A 7,027-nucleotide genomic window follows, 5' to 3' on the forward strand; every position below is an offset into this window, starting at 1 on the left:
ACTTTTTCAGGCAATGATCTAGGAAATAAGAAAGATTTTCAGTGAACAGCCACTGTTGGTTCTGAGTTTTCATTCCTGTTACTTTGACTGTTGTTAAAAATACACTTTAATACAGGATCCACTATAGTCCTTCAGATGGAGCCTTGTCATATTGCACTTATACAGGCCTGTCAGATACTTTCACACCAGTGAAAAATGGTGTCTTGAATCAGCATGTGAGGGTAATTTCAATGCAGATGTTATAACACTGTTGGTGGTATTGTTACATAATTGTTCCTTGTAATTGTAACTACCAATATTTACAACATTTGAATGCGGGATAATCAGCTAGCAACTGTGTGGAGTTATTTGTAACAAAGTAGAAGGTTAAAAACCAGGGGACAGGGTGCAGGGATAAAAGACGGTAGAAGTCACAGAATCCCCAGATTTGGATTAATAGCAGACCATGGGAATTTGGGGAATATCACTGACAACTGTCGGTTGGGCTGGTCCATTTTTCACACATGGTGTTTGAATGTAGGAGTCTTACAAGGTACATAAAATTTTCAGACTCTTATTCTAGTCTCTGAAATCAATCAGTCCTGCTTACCCATAAAACCAAGAAACTTTGCTAACCTGCATCTATCTAGATGTTATCCCAAAAAGTCTATGGACCTGTCATTTTTCTTGTTGAAAATCTGTCCTGTGAATTGTTTTACATGCTTTTATAAGGACTTTAAAAACACTGACAATTTCTGTGCTTTTATGTTCTTTCTTTTTTCCTCCCTCTACAAGAATTATAGTAAACCTTTTACATGCAAATCAGAATAGTGGATGAAGGACTGAATAAAATTCTGTGCTTTGTGTTATACAGAATACCAGAAATTGTCTTGCTCTTCTCTTTTATAAAATCTACTGTTTTCAGCTTTGTGGTGGACTTACAAGACTTCAAATTCTTACATAGAAATCTGGACTCTTGAATGGTTGGAAGTCTCAGACTAATAAGCAATAACAGAACTGTGTGCGGGGATGTTCTTTTGCAGGTTTTGTCCTTTAGGTGTTTTCCTTCTGCTGCATCCCAAGCTGACATGAATTGTGTAGTGTAGCCAGACCTGTTTGTTCAGAGCAATAGACTTTTAAGTAAAATAAGTATTGAAGCTTATATGCCCTTAGAGTTGCCATCAGAGGGTATGTGCCTGTTGAAACCAGCTCTCACCATCCATCTCTAGTAGTGCATTAAGGACAGAACTGGGAGCTGGCTCTGCCCTAAAAGGCAGAGTGTCTGTGTTGACCTCAAAAAGTAAGATTTTGTGTGTGTGACTGCCTTTGTGAATGCTTCAAGTTTACATGTGGTACTGTGCAGCTCTTTTCTAGGTTTGTAGAAGGCAAATTAATCTCTTGCATTAAATTTTCTTATGCATGCTATCATTGCAAGTGAGGGAGAAAATACCGTGGTGTGTGGTGGGCTCCTGAAATAGGATGATGGTGCCTCTTTTTGGGAAGGAAAGCACCTTGCCACAGTATTGGTATGGAGATCATTGGTAGCCCAATAGAGGTTAAGGCCGGCAACATCTTTCTCACTTGGCATTGTGTCTGTGGAAGCAATCCCCAGTGCTATTCAGTTTTGGGGGTGGTATCCAAATTTCAGAGGTTGGCTCATAGAGGAGGATTGCATTATCTCTCCTTGTGAAGGAAAGCACCCAGCTCCAGTGTTGGTAGTGCAGATTTGTAGGGTGCCGATGGAAATTCTTGGCCAGGAACAACTTTCTTTCTTGGCACTTTTTGTGTGAGAGCTGTCCCCTGACATATTTTGGAGGGGGTATCAAGTGACTGTACTTCCCATTGGAAAGGAATATAACTCCAGTGTTGGTGCTGCAACACTGATCAGGGGAGGTAAAGGCCAGCAAGAGCATTTTCTTCTGGAACCTTATGTGTGGAGCAAATTTTGAACATACTCAATTTTGGAGCTCAGCTGCAAATTCCAGAGGTGGGATTCTGAAATAGGATGTCACTGCTTTTCTTTGGGAAGGAATGCACAATAGTCTCAGCATTGGTGGGAATTTGTCTTCGTCCTGCAAGATCAAGGATAGCAAACCAGACACATCAAAATAAATTATTTACTGTCATAGTCTTCAGATGACAACATCCCCGATTTGGTTACCACCTCCAAAAAAGCATCAGTCTGGGCTTTGAGCCCAAACAAAAGGTGCCAGGACAGAAACCTTGTGCTGGCCTTTACCTTTCCTGGGCAGCCTCTTATCTACACCACCACCATGGGGACTAAGTCCTTTCCTTGAAAAGTGAATGTGTACCCATAAATTTCAGAATACCTCCTCCAAAATTTGAATCTGAACACCGTCATTAAAGACATCCAGGGATTGCTCCCAAACAAAAGACGCCAGAACACAAAGCTGATGCTGATCCTTCTCTCTCCTTGGCAGACTCTCATCTGCTCCACCAATATAGTGGCTTGGTGCTTTTCTGCCCAAGGAAAGGCAGTCTCATCTACTTTCTGGAGCCCACATCCAAAACTGAAATACAACCTTCAAATCTGAATAGGTCCCAAAACAGGCTATACAGGAGGCCCCATGAAAACAAACTTACTGGCTTTTAGGTCTACCGAGCAGCCTGTTGATTTCAACTACATGCTTTCCTTCACAAGGAAAGATGCTATCATTCACTTTTTGGAGGGCATATGCAAAATTTAAATTCAATCTTCAAAACTAAATAGGGCACAGGATTACTCTCACAAAAAAAAAAAAAAAAAAAAAAAAAAAAAAAAAAAAAAAAGAAAAGAAAGAAAAAAAAAAAAGAGAGAGAGAAAAAAAAAATGGTCCCAAGAAGAAAGGTTTTGTTGCTTTTTGCTGCTGTTTACTTGCCTGGGCAGCCTACCATCTATAGAAAAAACATGGGCAAGGTGCTCTCCTATCCCAGGAAGGCTGTTTCACCCCCTTTCCCTCCTACAAATTTGGAAACCACCGCTCAATCGAATACATCCACAGGGAATGATACCACACAAGAGGTTCCAGAACAGGAAGCAGTTGCTGGCCTTTCCCTTTGTGAGGCAGCCTCTCATCTGCAGCTGCCATACTGAGACACAGTGCTTTCCTTCCCAGGTAAAAGCACAGACATCCTTTTTCAGGAGCTTGCAGCCAAGATTTGCCTACCACTCCAATATTGAATTTGTCCTAGGATTGATCTAAGAGAAAAAGGTGCCAGGACAGAAAGGTCTTTACCTTCACTGGGCAGACAATCATCTGCAGGATGAGCTTGTTTATATTTCCAAGGAAAGGTAATATAATTCGCATTCTGGACACTAGCTCTGACAAATGGATCCAAGCTGCAAAGGGAAGAAGTGTTGATGGTCTTTACCTCCTCTGGGTAAGTTATTGTCTCCTACTGAAACAAGTGGTCTAGGTGCTTTCCTTCCCATGTAAAAGAAGTGTTCTCTTTCAGGATACCTCCTCCAATTATGAATACATCTAAGGGTTGCTTGCACAAAAAAACATTTTAGGACAGAAAATTCTCGCTTACCTTTACCTCCCCTTGGAAGCTTGTGATAATGCACCAGCAACACTGGCACTATGTTCCTTATTTCCAAAGGAATTGTACTGCCACTCGGTTCCTGGACCCCACTTCGGAAATTTCAGGCCAAGCTCAAAAATTGAGTATGTCCAAGGACTGCCCCAACACAACAGGTGCCAGGCCAGAACGCTGTTGCTGGCCCTCACTTCCAGTGGGCAACTTATGACCAGCACTTAAGAACACTGTATTTCCAGGTTTTCCTTCCCATGGGACAGCAGTCATAATGAATGCTGCTAGAGTGTGATGTGAATTAAGTGTTGCAAATGGAATTGGAAGGCCAGAAAAATTTTTCTGTCCTGGCACATTGCTTTTTGCCAGTACTGACAATTTCAACGTGGGATGTATGTACTACATTGCTTCTGGAGAATCAAGACGTTTACCTCTACACCACCATCATTGTGTGGAGCTGAGCAACTGAGACGGGGAAGGTAAAAGGGACCACGAGCTTTTTCTTGGTGACACTGTTAGTGTGGGAGCACTTAGTAAATTGTTTGGGATCTTGGGTCTGTAAGAGGGAAAGAATGGGAAGGTACATAGAGAAGGAAACTGAATAGCACCAGGGTGTGCAAAGGCTGCAAGTGGAAGGTGATGCCCAGCCCTTTCTTTTTGTTCTAGGACCTTACACTGGGGGATTGTGGAGATTTCAAATTGGCAGGTGGACTCCCCAGACTGTAGGAGTAGGAGACCCTACATACAGATGGCAGGAAGAGTGCACAGCTCCAGTGTTTGTGGTACACTGGTAGGCAGTGAGGAGAAGGGGCAGTCCAGCAATTCCTTCTTTACTGGTGCATTTTTCTGTGTGAGCTGTAGGTGTTTCATTTCCTGTATCCACAGCAGCCATCCCAAAAGCCAAATTATGTCCTTTTGGATCCTTGAAATACCCTCTCCTGCGGTAATACATACTGAGGATGTCCAGGGCCTCTGGGCCAGTCACAGTGGGGTGATTCTGCCATTTGTTAGAAGTCAGGCTCACTTCAGCTTCCAGCACAGTCATCCCCCTGTCTCCCCAGAAACACAGAGGATTCTTGCCCCTACATCTCTTGATGGCATCAGGGTACTTTGTGCACCAGCATCAGTTAAAGCTTTATATTTGTGCTAGGCCATCGGATCCACACAGTCCAATACATCAGATTGTCCCTTTCCTCCACCTGGCAGGAGACAGGGCCCCTCTAGTTCTGGTCATGGTACTCACTGCTCACTTCTTGTAAGCGTGAACTGGAATCCTTCAAGAGGATTGGAAGTAACATTAGCCCTGCTATGGTGTCTGAGGCCTTGCCCACAGGAAAGTGGAAAAGCATTTATCCTTGAGGCATTTCCTCAAGGATGATGTTCTTCCCATCAACTCACATACCTGTGCTGCCAGGGCAGAGGTGGGTTTTCTATCCCACTTCTTCATGTCCTCTCCATAGTCATGCAGGTAAAACCACGGGTTACTCGTGGTGAGCACCCTCTGTCTCAAGCAGGAAGTTCCTGCTCCCAATAGCAGAGACTCCAGGCTGTCGTGGTTGATGTGGGACACTTCTTTTAGTCACTACTAGTCATCTTTAAATAGCTGCAGGTCCTTGGACAGTCTGTCCATGGACAAAACACAGGCCTAGGGGGCGGGGGGGGGGGGGGGGGGGGCGCAGAAAAAATGCTTCATATAGCTGAAGCTTGATAAAGTTTGGTAACTACTCTTTATTATTATTATTCTATCCATGACATCACTGCCAATGACCTGGCATATGACACTGGCATACTCTGTGAGAATTTCTGCATGCAGTTTGTGTACACTGGACTTCATCTGGATTTACAGCGGATTTCTCATCATTTGAATCCTTACAGATTATCTCCAGCACAGCTAATTCTCTCCAAGATACTGGGCACCTTGTTCCATCATGTTCCACTTGCCTCAGTGCACTACTCGATCATCCCTGAGAGAATGCCTTTCCCTCATGCTTGACAGGAGTTGCCTTCAGAGCCTGAGAGTTTTTGTCATTTTCCCAATGCCTTTGTCAATGTCCATACCCCAGGACAAGGATCCCAGTTGCTTGGCTTCACTACCATCCTGTTCCATATCGTGGGTCAGGATATCCCAGCACTGGAGTAGCCAGGTCACCAGGGGCTCACCTGACTGGCAGCTGGAACCTTTTCACACATCCTACAGCTCACCCGGGGACATGGACAGGCGATTTTCTCTGGCCCTGCCTCCTCCTCCTGTTCTGAGGGCCCTGCTTTGCCATCCCTCACTAACTGTACTGATTTTGTCCTGGATCCCTTCTTCCATGCAGGGGTGACTGCTCCCAGCATGGGTTGTTCCCCCGCTTCAGCTGCAGTTGGCGCGGCCACGGTGCCTGTTGCTGTTTCCTCCTCCTCCCCGAGGGTGCTGTCTACTGACCACCAGTGTCCAACAAAGAGTAGCCAGGGCCCGACACACTGCAGAAAGCTGCTCATCTCTGGAGAGGCCACAGCATTCCCCTTGCAAATATTCTGTCACTTTATCAGAACCCTGTAGTTGTTCAGGGGTGAACTCCCAGACCACTGGAGCAGAGAATTTCTCAAAAAATGGGCCAATTTTCTCACACGTTCCATGCCACTCATGCCTATTCCCCCTTGGGATAGGTCTCTGAAAGGCCTTCTTGGAAATCTCTCTTCTGCCTCCAAACCTGACTCTAAACAGAGTGCAGACTGCACTGAGACACAGCAGACAGAGCAACAAGAACATGCTTTCCTTACCCTCCAAAGGGAATTCAAAATTCTCAAAAGCTGTTGTAACAGGGAAGGAGGAAAAGCAGGAAAGTCATCCCTCCCCTGCTCCCCCCCCCCCGACTGGGTACAGTTATTAATGGACTCCCAAAGGTAGTGCTGAAGTAAGGGCAGGAGAGCAGCACTGAATCCACATCCCAGAGTACCCTCATTGCCTTTGATGTTATCATGTCGTAAATCCATATCCCACAGTAATGCAACGAAGAAATGCTGATCCTCATCTCTGCTCTGTAAAATGTCGCCTCGAGGAGCACATACACGAATACAGGAACACAGCCGGGGTTAGGTTCCATACCCACATGAACAGACCAAGCACCATTGTCACCAGTGGCTCTGGACCTAATTCAGCAAATGCTGAGATCAATTTTTTTTCCAACCCACTCTTTTGTGGGTTATGCCCTCATTGTGCTTCACACTGGGACTCAAGTAAGACTGTCTTGGTTTAGGAATGGTACTTCCAGATTTACTGCTCCAGTGAAACTACTCCAAACTATGAGCTACTTGCTCACTTCCCCTCCCCAAGACAGGAGATTTGGGGGCACAAAAAGTCAAGATGATGGGTTGAGATAGGAACAATTTACTAGAAAACAGCAAGGAGAGAAAAAAACAGTAACAGCATCAGTACCAAAGAGAACTGTGACCACTCCCTCAGCTCCAACTGACACTTACCTGTTGCTCCAGGCCCTGCCCAACATCCCTCTCCAGCTCTTACAGGCTG

The sequence above is a fragment of the Chamaea fasciata genome, unplaced genomic scaffold (assembly GCF_029207755.1).
Source record: "Chamaea fasciata isolate MVZ Bird 193981 ecotype frontalis unplaced genomic scaffold, bChaFas1.0.hap1 SCAF_2, whole genome shotgun sequence".
Taxonomy (NCBI): Eukaryota; Metazoa; Chordata; class Aves; order Passeriformes; family Sylviidae; genus Chamaea; species Chamaea fasciata.